General features: G+C 44.3%; 1 pseudogene; it reads left to right on the top strand.

Annotated features, from left to right (window-relative positions):
- The window catches only part of LOC136388182 (solute carrier family 25 member 3 pseudogene), a 42,901-nt pseudogene extending 30,393 nt beyond the window's left edge, over nt 1–12,508 (top strand).
- The last annotated feature ends 3,387 nt before the right edge of the window (nt 12,509–15,895 follow it).

Raw genomic sequence — 15,895 nt, 5'->3', positions numbered from 1 at the left:
TTGCATTTTCACATTGAGCTGGTTCAGATGTTCAGTCATGTCCACGAGATAGTAGAACTTCAGGAGCCACTCAGTGTTAGCTAATTCAGGATGCTCGATGTTTATCATTTTAAGAAGAGTCCGGATTTCGCTCAGACAAGCCACGAAACAGCTGAGCACCTTCCCTCTTAACAATGAACGTACACTGCTGTGCAGAAGCAGACCAGGATAATTATTCCCAACTTCATCCAGCAGTGTTTTAAACTGGCGATCATTTAAAGCTCAGGCAACAATAAAGTTGACCACCCGAATGAACAGCGACATCACCTCACCAAGCTGCTTGCCATACATCTGAGCACAAAGCGCCTCCTGATGTAGGATGCAGTGAAAACTTAGAATGGGTCTCTTTTCATGTTCACAAAGAAGTGCTGCGAATCCTCTGTTTTTCCCCACCATGCACAGAGCACCATCAATACACACCAAAATAAGTTTATCCATAGGTAGATTTTTTTTCTTTAGTGAACTCAGTGAAAGACTTAAATAAATCCTCCCCTCTTGTCTCTTTCATAGGCAAAACAGCAAGACTTTCCTCACGTAGTGTGTCACCGACAGCATACCTTGCAATCACGCTAAACCGGGATGTTGACTCATCCAAAGCGAGAGAAAAGAATGGTGCTGCATTTATGTCCTTCACTTGTGTTGCCTCAGTTTGATTTGCCATCATGATGGTACGACCGTGAACAGTTCTTGCCAACAGAGGCATGTCTTTCATTCGTTTGATTATCCTATCTTTATCTGAAAAGTCATCAAAAAGTTCATTGGCAACATCAAGCATGAATGTTTTGGCATACTCCCCATATGTGAATGGCTTTCCATTTCTCACAATTGCTAAAGCACCAGCAAAGCTAGCCGAATTCCAGTCACCTTGTTGGGTCCAAACATGGAGTTGCTGCTGACTAGCTTGCACTCTGCACAGTAGCGCTTGACATGCTTTCTTCCTGCTGTCCCTCGCTGCATATTTCGATGCAAATGTAGTATGGCATGTGTCAAAGTGCTGCTTTATATTTGACCATTTCATTGATGCAATTTTATCATTGCATATTAGACACACTGCAGAACCTGCTCTCTCCACAAAAGAGAATTCCTCTGTCCATTCCTGCTGAAAAGCATGATACTCCTCATCTTTTTTTCTTTTTGCCATCTTCTTCGTTAAAAGGGTTTTTGCAATTAGCTAGCTGACTACTTGATTAAAAGGAGGGAAGTTTATTTCCTGACCTCAAAATGACCCGTGTACATTACACATTATCCAAAAAATTTTTGCTGTTGGAGAAAAAGATGGCAGCAGAGTAGGCAGACGCACAGACGCCCAGCTCTCACCACCAAACTGGAATACAAATCAATTTAGGAAAAATCAGCATGAAAAACCAACTCTGAATTGCAAGAACAGCTCTCAAAAACCAAGGAGCAAAGAAGAAGCCACAACAATCCTGGTAGGGAGCGCCTGAATCTCCTCTGCTTACAGGAACAGAGGGGGGGGAGGCTGAGAGTCCAGAGGGGATCTCACACAGGGAAAAGAGCAGAAACTACTGCTCACAGCCACTTGCCTGGCGTCCAGGGAGCGAGGTGTGTTGAAAAGACCAGCTTATCTCCCAAGTGGAAAGGACAGGGAGAGGGAAAGACTGTGAGGGGCTAAGGAATGCAGGAAACGAACTAAAAAAGCTTACTCATCCATGCTGGAGGCGGCCATAGCTGGGGGAGGGACTGAACCTTTCACAAAACAGAACTGAAGTGCTTCCAGATCAGAGATCTCCGGACATCTATCCAGCTCCAATCAGCGCAAAAAGACACAGCTGAAAACAAGAAGTGGGGAGGAGGGGCAGTAACTCAGGTCTCCATGGAGATCTGAGATACACCTCCCCCTACTGAAGCTGAGAAAACACCCTGCCCCCAGTGAGATTAGCTGGCTAAAAAGGCCTTCAGAGTCTCAGGTTACACCCATTACATTCCTGGATACAGTTTCAAGGAAGCACCCTGCTGAGATCAGTAAACAAGACTATCACCTGTTAAGAAAACAAACAAATCAAGACTTCAAAGCTGCCCAAATCCGAAAGTGGATTACAGATAACAGCTGATACCAACCCAAGAAGACCTAGAAATAACACAACTGAAAACTGGAGGCAGACAACACCAAGCCTAGACTCAACCAACTCTACAAATAAAACACCCAAAACCAGATGATGAGAAGACAAAGAAGTGCAATCCAAATGAACTGAGTGATATGGAAATAATCAAACTTCAAGATGCGGAGTTCAAAATAATGATTGTAAGGATGCTTAGGGATCTTAGAACAACAATGGATAGTCATTATGAACACCTAAATAAAGAAATAGCAAGTATAAAAAAGAATCAGTCAGAGATGACAAATACAATATCAGAAATAAAGACCACAATAGAGGGAATTAAAAGCAGGATAGATAGAGCAGAGGATCGAATCAGCGAGTTAGAGAACAACTGGAATGAAGGCATTTAAGCAGAGAAGAAAAGAGAAAAGAGACTCAAAAAGTCAGAGGAAACTCTTAGAGAGCTCTGTGACAACATGAAGAGAAATAATATCCGCATCATAGGGGTTCCTGAAAAAGAAGAAAAAGAACAAGGGATAGAGACTTTGTTCAATCATATCATAGCTGAAAACTTCCCTAAATGCAAGAGAAACTCTCACAAGTCCAAGAAGCACAGAGGAATCCATTAAAGAGAAACCCAAAGAAACCTACACCAAGACACATCATAATTAAAATACCAAAGCTAAGCGATAAAGAGAAAATATTAAAAGCTGTAAGAGAAAAAAAAAGTTATCACCTACAAAGGAGCCCCCATAAGGATGACATCCGACTTCTCAACAGAAACACTTGAGGCCAGAAGGGAATGGCAAGAAATATTCAAAGTAATGCAGAACAAGAGCCTACAACCAAGACTACTTTATCCAGCAAGGCTATCGTTTAAAATTGAAGGAGAAATAAAAAGCTTCCCAGACAAAAAAAAAATCCAGGAATTCATTACAACCAAACCAATGCTGCAGGAAATGTTAAGGGGCCTGTTGTAAACAGATCAACGTGGGAAAAGAATATAGCAAAAAAAAAAAAAAATACACCTTTAAAGAAGAAAATGGCAATAAACAACTACATATCAATAATAACCTTAAACGTAAATGGATTAAATGATCCAATCAAAAGACATAGGGTAGCTGCGTGGATAAGAAAACAGGACCCATACATATGCTGTCTACAAGAGACACATCTTAGAACAAAAGATGCCCATAGACTGAAGGTAAAAGGATGGAAAAAAACATTTCATGCAAATGGAAATGAAAAAAAACCTGAGGTAGCAATACTTATATCAGACAAATTGGACTTTAAAACAAAGGATATAGTAAGAGATAAAGAAGGCCACTACATAATGATAAAGGGAGTAATCCAACAGGAAGATATAACTATTATAAATATCTATGCACCTATTATAGGAGCACCCAAATATATAAAGCAGACTTTGATGGATTTAAAGGGCGAGATCAACAGCAATACTATAATAGTAGGGGATTTCAATACCCCACTAACATCACTAGATAGATCCTCAAGAAAGAAAATTAACAAAGAAACAGCAGACTTATTGGAAACACTAGATCAACTCGATTTAATAGATATCTTCAGAACCTTTCACGCTAAAGCAGCAGAATATACATTCTTTTCAAGTGCTCATGGGACATTCTCTAGGATAGACCACATGTTAGGGCACAAAAGTGCTCTCAACAAATTTAAGAAGACTGAAATCATATCAAGCACTTTCTCCAATCACAACAGCATGAAACTAGAAATGAATCACAACAGAAAAGCTCAAAAATTCTCAAACACATGGAAACTAAATAGCAGGTTGTTAAATAATGAATGGATTAAGAATGAGATCAAAGAAGAAATAAAAAAATTCCTAGAAACGAATGACAATGAGCATGCAACAACTCAAAATTTATGGGACACAGCAAAAGCAGTGCTGAGAGGGAAGTTCATAGCACTACAGGCACACTTTCAGAAGCTAGAAAAAGCTCAAATAAACAACTTAACCCTGCATCTAAAAGAATTAGAAAAAGAACAGCAAGTAAAGCCCAAATAGTAGTAGAAGGAAGGAAATAATAAATATCAGAGCAGAAATAAATGACATAGAGGCTAAAGAAACAATACAGAGGATCAATGAAACTAGGAGCTGGTTCTCTGAAAATGTAAACAAGATTGATGAACCTTTAACTAGACTCACCAAGAAAAAGAGAGAGAGGACTCAAATAAATAAAATTAGAAATGAGAGAGGAGAAATAACAACTGACACAACAGAAATACAAAATATTGTAAGAAAATACTATGAAGAACTGTATGCCAAAAAACTAGACAACCTAGATGAAATGGACAAATTCCTTGAAACATACAATCTTCCAAAAATCAATCTGGAAGAATCAGAAAACCTAAACAGACCGATTACAACAAATGAGATTGAAACAGTTATCAAAAAACTCCCAACAATGAAAAGTCCGGGGCCCGATGGCTTCACAACGGAATTCTACCAAATATTCAAAGAAGAACTAACTCCTATCCTTCTGAAACTATTTCAAAAAATTCAAGAGGAAGGAAGACTTCCAAACTCCTTTTATGAGGCGAGCATAATTCTGATTCCAAAGCCAGGCAAAGACAACACAAAGAAAGAAAATTATACGCCAATATCTCTGATGAATATAGATGCTAAAATCCTCAACAAAATATTAGCAAACCGGATCCAACAATATATGGAAAAAATCATACACCATGATCAAGTGGGATTTATTCTGGGGAGGCAAGGCTGGTACAATATTCGTAAATCAATCAATGTGATTCATCACATAAACAAAAAGAAGGAGAAAAACCATATGATAATTTCAATAGATGCAGAAGAAGCATTTGATAAAATCCAGCACCCATTAGCCTGACCTGTGGTGGTGCAGTGCATAAAGCGTTGACCTGGAAATGCTGAGGTCGCCGGTTTGAAACCCTGGGCTTGCCTTGTCAAGGCACATATGGGAGTTGATGCTTCCAGCTCCTCCCCCCTTCTCTCTCTCCTCTCTCTCCCTTTCTGTCTCTCTCTCTCTCTCTCCTCTCTAAAAATGAATAAATAAAATAAAAATAAAATTTAAAAAAAAAATCCAGCACCCATTCATGATCAAAACTCTCAGCAAAGTGGGAATACAGGGAACATACCTCAACATGATAAAAGCCATCTATGAGAAACCCACAGCCAACATCATACTCAATGGGTAAAATTAAAAGCAATACCCTTAAGATCAGGAACAAGGCAGGGGTGCCCCCTTTCACCACTCTTATTTAACATGGTCCTGGAAGTCCTCGCCACAGCAATCAGACAAGAAGAAGAAATAAAAGGCATTCAAGTTGGAAAAGAAGAAGTAAAACTATCATTATTTGCAGATGATACAATATTGTATATAGAAAACCCTAAAGTCTCAGTCAAAAAGCTACTGGACCTGATAAATGAATTCAGCAAAGTGGCAGGATATAAAATCAATACTCAAATCAGAGGCATTTTTACACACCAACAATGAACAGTCAGAAAGAGAAATTAAGGAAACAATCCCCTTCACAATTACAACCAAAAAAATAAAGTACCTAGGAATAAACTTAACCAAGGAGACTAAAGACTTGTACTCGGAAAATTACAAAGCATTGATAAAAGAAATCAAGGAAGATACAAACAAGTGGAAGCATATACCATGCTCATGGTTAGGAAGAATAAACATCATTAAAATGTCTATATTACCCAAAGCAATCTATAAATTCAATGCAATACCAATTAAAATACCAATGACATACTTCAAAGATATAGACCACATATTCCAAAAATTTATATGGAACCAAAAGAGAACATGAATAGCCTCAGCAATCTTAAAAAAGAAGAATAAAGTGGGAGGTATCACACTTCCTGATAACAAGTTATACTACAAGGCCATTGTACTCAAAACAGCCTAGTACTGGCATAAGAACAGTCATATAGATCAATGGAACAGAACAGAGAACCCAGAAATAAACCCACAGTTCTATGGACAACTGATATTTGACAAAGGAGGTAAGGAAATAAAATGGAGTAAAGACAGCCTCTTTAACAAATGGTGTTGGCAAAATTGGACAGCTACCTGCAAAAAAATGAAACTAGATCACCAGCTTACACCACTCACAAAAATAAACTCAAAATGGATAAACACTTAAATGTAGGCCGTGAAACCATAAGCATCTTAGAAGAAAACATAGGCAGTAAGCTATCGGACATCTCTCGGAGCAATATATTTGTTGGTTTATCTCCACAGGGAAGTGAAATAAAAGACAGGATAAAACAAATGGGACTATATCCAACTAAAAAGCTTTTGCACAGCTAAAGACAACAAGAACAGAATAAAAAGACAAACTACACAATGGGAGAACATATTTGACAATACGTCTGATAAGGGGTTAATAACCAAAATTTATAAAGAACTTGTAAATCTCAACACCAGGAAGACAAACAATCCAATCCAAAAATGGGCAAAAGAGATGAATGGACACTTCTCCAAAGAGGACATACAGATGGCCAATAGGCATATGAAAAAATGCTCAACATCACTAATCATTAGAGAAATGCAAATTAAAACCACAATGAGATATCACCTCACACCAGTCAGAATGGCGCTCATCAACAAAACAACACAGAATAAGTGCTGGCGAGGATGTGGAGAAAAGGGAAACCCCCTGCACTGCTGGTGGGAATGCAGACTGGTGCAGCCACTGTGGAAAACAGTATGGAGATTCCTCAAAAAACTGAAAATCGAACTGCCTTTTGACCCAGCTATCCCACTTTTAGGAATATACCCCAAGGACACCATAGAACTGCTCCAAAAGGAGAAATGCACCCCCATGTTTGTGGCAGCATTGTTCACAATAGCGAAGATCTGGAATCAGCCCAAGTGTCCGTCAGAGGACGAGTGGATTAAAAAGCTTTGGTACATATATACTATGGAATACTACTCAGCCATAAGAAATGATGACATCGGATCATTTACAATAACATGGATGGACCTTGATAACATTATACGGAGTGAAGTAAGTAAATCAGAAAAAAACCAAGAACTATATGAATCCATACATAGAAGGGACATAAAAATGAGACTCAGAAACATGAACAAGAATGTGATGGCAACAGGGGTGGGGGTGGGGGGAGGGGGGAATGGGTTGGGGTTAAGAAGGAGAGAGGGGTTGGGGGAGGGGAGGGGCACAAAGAAAACCAGATAGAAGGTGACAGAAGACAATTTAACTTTGGGGGAGGGGTATACAGCACAATCAAATGTCAAAATAATCTAGAGATGTTTTCTCTCAACATATGTACCCTGATTTATCAAGGTCACTGCATTAAATTTAATAAATAAATTTTTTTAAAAACCAAAAAAAAATTGTCAAATAAAAAATGACAACAGCCAACACACACACAAAAAAAAATTTGGTGTTGTCCTGGAAGACAGCTGTGATTGGCTCCAGCCACCCACAACCATGAACATGAGCAGTAGGAAATGAATGGATTGTAATACATGAGAATTTTTTCTATTTTTTTTTTTTTTTTATTCTTTTTTCTGAAGCTGGAAACGGGAGAGACAGTCAGATAGACTCCCGCATGCGCCCGACCGGGATCCACCCGGCACGCCCACCAGGGGCAACGCTCTGCCCACCAGGGGGCGATGCTCTGCCCCTCCGGGGCGTCGCTCTGTCGTGACCAGAGCCACTCTAGCGCCTGGGGCAGAGGCCAAGGAGCCATCCCCAGCGCTCGGGCCATCTTCGCTCCAATGGAGCCTCGGCTGCGGGAGGGGAAGAGAGAGACAGAGAGGAAGGAGAGGGGGAGGGGTGGAGAAGCAGATGGGCGCTTCTCCTGTGTGCCCTGGCCGGGAATCGAACCCGGGACTTCTGCACGCCAGGCGGACGCTCTATGTTTTCTATTTTTAACATTATTTTTTTTTTATTAAAGATTTGTCTGCAAGCCAGATACAACCATCAAAAGAGCCACATCTGGTTCATGAGCCATAGTTTCCCGACTCCTGGTTAAAGGGTTGGAAAAGCTCTCTGCTTCTCAATCTTAAACAGTAAGAAATAAGAGTTAAAAAGCCTGGCCATGGCTGGTTAGCTCAGTGGTAGAGTGCTGGCCCGGCATGTGGATGTCACAGGTTTAATTCCTCGTCAGGGCACACAGAAGACGCGACCATATACTCCTCCCTTCTCCCCCTCCGCTACTATCTTTCTCTCTCTCTTACCCTCCCACAGCCATGGCTCGATTGGTTCGAGCACATCTTCCCTGGGTGCTGAGGATGGCTCCATGGAGCTTCCACCTCAGACGCTAAATACAACTAGGTTGTGAGCATGGCCCCAGATGGGCAGAGCATCGGCCCTAGATGGAGGTTGCCAGGTGGATCCCACTTGGGGCACATGCAGGAGTCTGTCTCTTTATCTCCCCTTCTCTCACCTGGAAAAGGAAGAAGAAGAAAGAGGAGAAGGAAGAGGAGGAGGAGGAGGAGGAGGAGGAGGAGGAGGAGGAGGAGGAGGAGGAGGAGGAGGAGGAGGAAGAAAAGCCCAAAGAGCCCTGTGGCAAAGAACCAATTAAATGTATTGTCTTCACATCTGAGCCTGTGGACCTCCAGAAAGTCACCATGCTGTTGAGAAAGAAGGGCATGGCTGATAAAGTAATACAATAACCCAAACTTGAACATAATATCTAGAAAAACACTTTGGGATTAGCTATTGGTATAAGGAATATAATAGAAGAAAACAGGAGAATCCTAGTAACTTTTTGTCAGAAGTGTGTGACGGGATAAAGACAAATGTCTAAGTGAGCCTTAGACGCTGTCTCTGCTCCACCACTGAAAACTAACAGGGGCTAAGGAGGAAAATAGCTTTCTTCTTTCAAGTTCGTAGGTCACAGAATCCTGAAGATCCCCATTTAGACACAGAGAAGAGTGCTGAAGAGTGATCAGATTAATGACTGCATGGGACTTGCAGTGTCTCCTCCCGGGAGGTGAGCAGGTTCTAGATGTAAGAGGAAAAGTGAAAAAGGAATATGGTGACCATTAGGGAGAGAGCTGGCAGAGACTGGCCACTGTTCACCAAACCTATTTCCTTTCCCTCCTGCATGCACAGCTAAGTGACAGTTCCCAGCCTCCTTTGCAGCCTTCTGTGGCCATGTGACTAACCCCGGCCGATGGAACATGGGCAGAAGCGGTACCTGCCACATCTTCTCTCTCTATTCCCTATTCTGCTGTGTAGGTGGCAAAGGCCAGGGCTCATGTGGAAGCCACATGCTTAAGGTGGCAGCACCTTTGTCAATCTGAGTCCCTGAATGGCCATGTAAGGCTGAGCAGCTATCCAAGCCTGGCACCTCATGGTAACCACCAGGAAATGGAGGGCAAGCCATTGACCTAAGAAAGAAATCAACATATAAGATTTTAAGCCACTGTTGTGTCAGAATATCTGTTAAAACATATCACCTTAGCCTGACCTGTGGTGGCACAGTGGGATAAAGCGTCAGCCTGGAACACTGAGGTTGCCGGTTCAAAACCTTGGGCTTGCCTGGTCAAGGCACATATGGGAGTTGATGCTTCCTGCTCCTCCCCTTCTCTCTCTCTCTCTCTCTCCCCCCTCTCTCTAAAAATCAATAAATATTAAAAAATATATCACCTTAAATACAAGAATGAAATGAAAATTATGGGTGACAAACATAAGCATGCCAACTCATGTGACATCATGGTACAAACATGGAGCGCCCAGCAGCCATTAGAAACGCTGACATAAAGCAACATTTGATGACTTTAAAGTGCTCTGTGCTATACTATATAAGTGGGGGGAAATTAGCTTAGAAAACAAAACGCAGCAAAACATCATGTCTGTGGTTCTGAGAACCCTCTGAAAGGATATTCATTCCACAATTACCAGTGAGGAAGCTGGGACTTGATTGATCATTTCTTCTCCTACTATGCATTTTCCAGGCTTGATTTTTTTTTATAATGACTATGTGTTCTTTTTATAAAACAATAAAGCTATGTTGGAACTGTAACTGCATTATTTATCCTCCAGCGGACACTGTACTGTCTCTTTCATTTCCCTTCAGAAATTCCACCCAAACCCCACTTCAAGATAGAATTTCCTGAAATTGTCACTTCAAGGAAGTCAGAAAACAAACTGACTTCCCTCAGGTGAGAACCCCTGTTCCCTTGGGTGAGAACTCCTCCCAAGACAATAACAATTGTCTCTAGACTTATAGCTCATCTGCACTTTTCACAGCACGTTTCCATTGGTTTATAAATGGTGACATAATGAAACTTCCCAGTCTTTGCACTCCCTAATCCCAGGCATGGGGCAGGACTTGTAACTAACCCTTGTCTACCAGAAGAAGAGGAGGGGACAGGGCAGTTCAGGGCCCTGTTCTAAGGCCCCAGTTTGACTTGAAGCAGAAACCAGTGAGAGGAGGGAAGGAGATACAGCAGGAGCCAGAGCCAGGCTTTGAAATCTTTCTCACACCCACATGTCCACTGGTGTCTGTCACTGAGCCGATGGCCTTCCCAGCCAGGGCCAAACTCTGCCTGCACAGACTTCTCCATAATTAGAAGGCGGAAGAGGTATCCATGCTTATGATTCTCACCATTGGAGTTTAGGTCATAGGTGACTCTACCTTTGCCTGAGGGCTGCAATAAAAATTGGGAAGTTTTGGTTTGGGCTAGTTGGCTCAGGGGATAGAGCATCATCAGCCTGGCGAATGGACGTCCCAGGTTCAATATCCAATCAGGGCACACAGGAGAAGTGACCATCTAGTTCTCTTCTCCTCCCTCTCCCCATTCTCTCCTTCTTCCCCTCCTGCAGCCAGTGGTTCAGTTGATTCCAGCAGTAGCCCAAGGTGCTGAAGATAGCTTAGCTGGCCTGAGCATCAGCCTCAGGCACTCAAAATAGCTCGGTTTTTTGAGCATCAGCCTCAGATGGGGGTTTCTGGGTGGATCCCAGTCAGGACTCATGTGGGAGTCTGTCTCTCTCTCCTCCTGTCACTTAAAAAGAATTGTGAGTTTTTAAGCAGAGGTGTGAGCCAGGTGCATTAAAGTTTTAGTAAAATTAATCTGGCCATAGAGTCCGCTGTGATTAGGAAGAGGCTACAGCCTGAACATCCATTTTAAAGACTACTACAGTCATCCTGATGTGCACGATAAAAGTGGAAACAGGAGGGATGGGCCCATGTGCTGTGGGACCATAAGTAGCGTATCCAACCCCTCAGTACCCAACAGATCCAGAGCCTACACACAAAGTGCAGGAAAACTGAGACCACCTCACATACGCAAAACAGAGGGCATATAATACAGGAGCTGGGCCTGTGAGCTGCAGCCTTTCTGAGAAGCATCAGCCTATTGTCTTCTTGGTGAGATGTTCTGTCTGTGGCGCACCTGGCGTGGGCACATCTCTTCAACACACCCTGCCTGCAGCTGGTGTACAACGGCCTCACGGGCCCCTGTAGTGCTCCACTGCCCCCACCCACAGCAGCCTTTACTGTGGATAAGCACAGTTATGAATATGGCTCCATGAAGTTTTATGTAGTGTGGCTTTGGTGGGGTATGTTGTGGTCTGACACACGGTACCTCTAGACTTAGTGACATGTCGTATGCAGGTAGACCCCCAGAAGTACAGGGCATGTTCAATGGCTTCTCCATTACACTTAAAGATGATAGTGTCTGCGGTTTGGCTGATGGATGGGCTCCTACTTTCACTGGCTACTCTGTGCAGGGGCTCTGCAGGTTTAGCTTCTATGAAGCCTTCAAGATCTTGCACAGCAACATGCTTAGAGAGAACACCTGTCTCTGGCACACATCACTATACCTGGCTGCCTCTGCTGGCACTGAATCCCCTGTGAACATTGCCCTGGCTCCTGCAGAAGCTGCCGAGGTTCAAATTCAAACCTAACCAGGTTAAGCCAACACTGAGCAATGCAGCTCCCAAAATGTATGAGGAAGAAGACATATAAAGCATTCTGCAAGGGGACTGCTCCTCTCTAGATGAGACAGATACCATGCACCATGATGAAGTCTATCTTCTTTGAACCTACTGTTGAAGCACTGTACCAGTGTGTGGTCCCTAAGCTCCGAAATGAGTGTTCAAAACCAGAGCAGCTGGTTGTAACATGCAGGTTACCTGCAGGCTGGAGTCTCTTGTGCAATTTTTTCTCACCCTGCTGCCCCGTGCTGTCTGTGCTGGATAAAGAGAAAGGCAGCAGTGCTCTAGGGTTCTGCACAGACTTGGATTTAAAGGTGTGTGAGAGAGACTTCGCCATTGGCCTCATGGTCAGCACCCAGGCTGCGCTGCTTCAGTTCACCTGTGACTCTGGGAAGGTCGACTGCCAGCTCCCGTGCCCTCCTCCACCTAGATGCCGAGTTGCTGAAGCAGCAACAAGCGTGGATTAACTCAGTAGACAGATCGAAGTAAATGTGAACTGAATCTGCTGGTCGGTCAGTGTGGAGGGAGGTGCTCAAGGAACTTTTATATATTTGACAGTGTAGGAAATTGTCTACTCCTGATACAGTTACTGCAGTACTCTTGCCTAAGGCACGAGTTTCATATTTATTGTTGAAATAAACCCAGCTGTTCATGAAAAAAAAAATACAGGGAGTTGGTCACAAAGGTATGGAAAGAACTCGAGGGAACAACGGCGGAGGAGTGGGCAGGAGCAAAGAGAAGAGGGGAGGTTCACTGAGGATGCAAGGCTAGGGCTGTGCCCCTAGCCCACGCAGTCAAGTGCTCCAGTGAAGAGTTGGGTGCACTGGGTCTGGAACCTGGGGAAAGGGCCACCTGTCAGAGCTGCTGGGGTCCCAGGTCACCCGTCCTTGCCTGCAACTGCCCCACTGTAAAACCCAGAACCAGGAGGCTCTCCTCCTCCTCCCACCACTGGTCCCCACCAGGCCTCCTACTGGCAGAATCCAACAGGAAGGGAGCCAGCAAAGCAGCCGAACCTGTGTCCTGTCACGCTCCCAGCCCAGTAGTGAGGAGCAAACACAGAGGTCAGGGAAGACACGAGCCTGCACGCTTACCCTACCCTGACCACATCCCCTCGGGAGGGCCTTGGAAGGCAGGGGAGCAGAGCCCTTGACCTCAAGGAAAATCCCAAAGAATTTTAGAACTCAGAAAATAGCATAATCGCCCCTCTGACAGTGGTGTTGTATCAGTGAAGGAACAGGGAAGTGACCAAGGTAGAGCCTGGGAAAGCCAGCCTGCAGTCCGTCCAAACTCTCTGTCCACTGCACTAACAGCATCTCCCTTTTGTTGACGGGGTGTTGCTAGCACACATGTACCACTGGGAACAGCTTTTAAAAGGACCCCCCTCTGGGGTGACAAAGTAGGAAAAGATGTGCCCTTTGGAAGATAAATTAGAAAAGGGGGCCCCTCTGAGCTGATGAGTTAGAAACAGGTGTGTGTTCCTCAGCGCTGGGGCCCAGCCTGATATCACCTCACTGGCACCTCAACCAGGACCTCGGGAGGACATCCCCAGCACAGGGGTAGGCTGCAGCTCACCTGTTTTAATGTGCTGCTGTTTTCTAATCTTCTTGCATATATTATCTCCTGTAATGCTTACAACAGTCCCACAGATAATTGCCTTACTTAAAGACAAAGAGAAATTAACTGACTTATTGCCAGTCATATACCTAGTGAGTGACAGAATTTCTGGTAGAGACATGAAAACTAATAGCCCCTCAATAGTAATACTGAGCGCCCACAATGAGGCAAGCGCTGGACTCAGACCTTTATTCACGTGACCACACTAGGTTCTCAGAATAACAGCTGTTAATTATTGCCGTTAATTCACTAGGCAAGAGCGCACTGCTTTGAGTGATTGGGCACCAGGGTGCAAGGGACGCACCCAGCCCGCATGCCAGTGCACATGACATGTGCACTAGACCCCAGCTTCCATGAACAGCACCCTTTCAATTCTTTCTTTCTTGTATGAGTTACTGCCTTGCTCCCCGGAGGCCCAAGCAGGGTCATATCTGATGGGACAATGACACTGAACAGGCAAATCTGAAGCTGGGATTTCATGGGGGGCAGAGGGGGGGGGTGTTTCTACTGGTGAAACAAAAGGCCCCTTTGACTTTGGCTCCTTTGGAGTTCCAGGAAACAAGTGGGCATTGTCCTTGCCCTGAAGGGCCTCTGACTCCCACACTCACTGCAAACAATGTCAGAAGAACACCCAAAGGATTAGCCAGCTGGCCTGCCAAGTCCCCAGCAGTCCTCACAGAAGTTCTCCCTCCATGGCAACAGCTCACAAGGGACAGCTCCAAAAATTTCCAGGGAGCTGTGAGGTTCGGTGGGAAAGCGAGCAGCCAGGTCTCCCTCTGTCCCCGTGTGCACTTGGGTTGGTTTCATTTTTATAGTGGTTTTATTAATTCGCTGTGCATGGTGACTGTTTCCTCCCTGGAGCCAAAACACCTAAGAAGCCGAGCGAGTGAGCAGACCCCTCTGCTAGGAGGCGCGGCAGGCTGTGCTTCCCCAAGGTTAGAATGCCCTCTTCGGGCATGCGATGACACCAGCAAGAGCAGTGAGTTACTTCCTGCGACAGGAGAGGCAAGCTCTCAAGGGAGAGTCAGAGAAGCCAGATCCAGTGTTATAACGGGGAATACTCGAGAGGTTACCTCCCACATGAAATTTTTATGAAGACAAAACCAAAATTAAATTACACCTTGAAAAGGCAGAGACTGACTGGGTCTAGAACCAGAATGCCCTTTGCAGTCAATCCACACATGCTCTGTTATGCGACCATCCTGTCCGTGAGCCACATGGTGTCAATCATGCACATTGGGCCCTCTCAGGACAACACTCAGAACTGAAGAGCATCACCTGCGCCAAAGGACTCACTCACCTTGACTGTCTGTGGGTGGGCATTTAAGATGGCACCTTAACAGTGCTACCCCTTCCCCTTTCAGGCCTGTCAAGGACAGCATGCTCCCTGTCCAGCTATGTCTCTGGAGCCTGGGAAGAGGGCAGGGTAAGGTATCATATGCCTTCAGGCCACAAGATGTGGCATCAAAGGATTAATCCAAGAGAAGAATCAAGACCAGTGAGAGGCAGTCTACACCCTTGGCCGTCCCAAAGGTCTCTGCAAAACATGTGTCAGATCAACAATCACATCTCGGAAAGGCCTGGTGAGCACAGTCTTGGACGCTGAGCGCGGGAGTCCCCCAGCCCCAGAGCAGACAGCCAATGCTGCCTTGTCGAGGAGCCAGGCAGCACTCCTGCCCCAGAAAAGTGCTGAAGCTGGGCTGAACAGCACACTCTCCTCAAGGTCTTGTTCCCGTCTTCTCCATGACACCTCCTGCATCCCTCTGCTCAACCCTCATGCAGTGCGGGGCTTGGTAACAATGGCCTAGCTCAGAAACTGCAGGGACAATACAACAGCAATGAAACTAAAACTTGGAAATGAAGGAGGAGGAAGAGGGAAGGAGGAAGAAAAGAAGCAAAATAACTACAAGTTCAATTAAGTACAAGTTCGTGACGCATCCCATGATTCCCTCACTGGCTGGCAGACTGAACTCGCACACCGGCCAGACCTCATGTACACCAAGCAGACCACTGAGGCTGGCTGTATCCCTCCGAGTTAAAGCAACCAGCATCTCTTAGGCTGCAGAAACACTAGACTGATTCAGATAAAGGACCAGGAACCTGGATTAGGGTGTGAGGGACAAGCTATCCAGCAAACTGAGATTATAAGCAGAACTGATTAATGTTAGAGACAGCATTAGCAAGTTTATAATAAAAGCAACTCTTTAAACATAAATATGATAAATTATGATGAGCTCTTT

Source organism: Saccopteryx leptura, chromosome 1 (genome assembly GCF_036850995.1).
Source record: "Saccopteryx leptura isolate mSacLep1 chromosome 1, mSacLep1_pri_phased_curated, whole genome shotgun sequence".
NCBI classification, from domain to species: Eukaryota; Metazoa; Chordata; class Mammalia; order Chiroptera; family Emballonuridae; genus Saccopteryx; species Saccopteryx leptura.
This window is presented reverse-complemented; position numbering and strand designations above follow the sequence as displayed.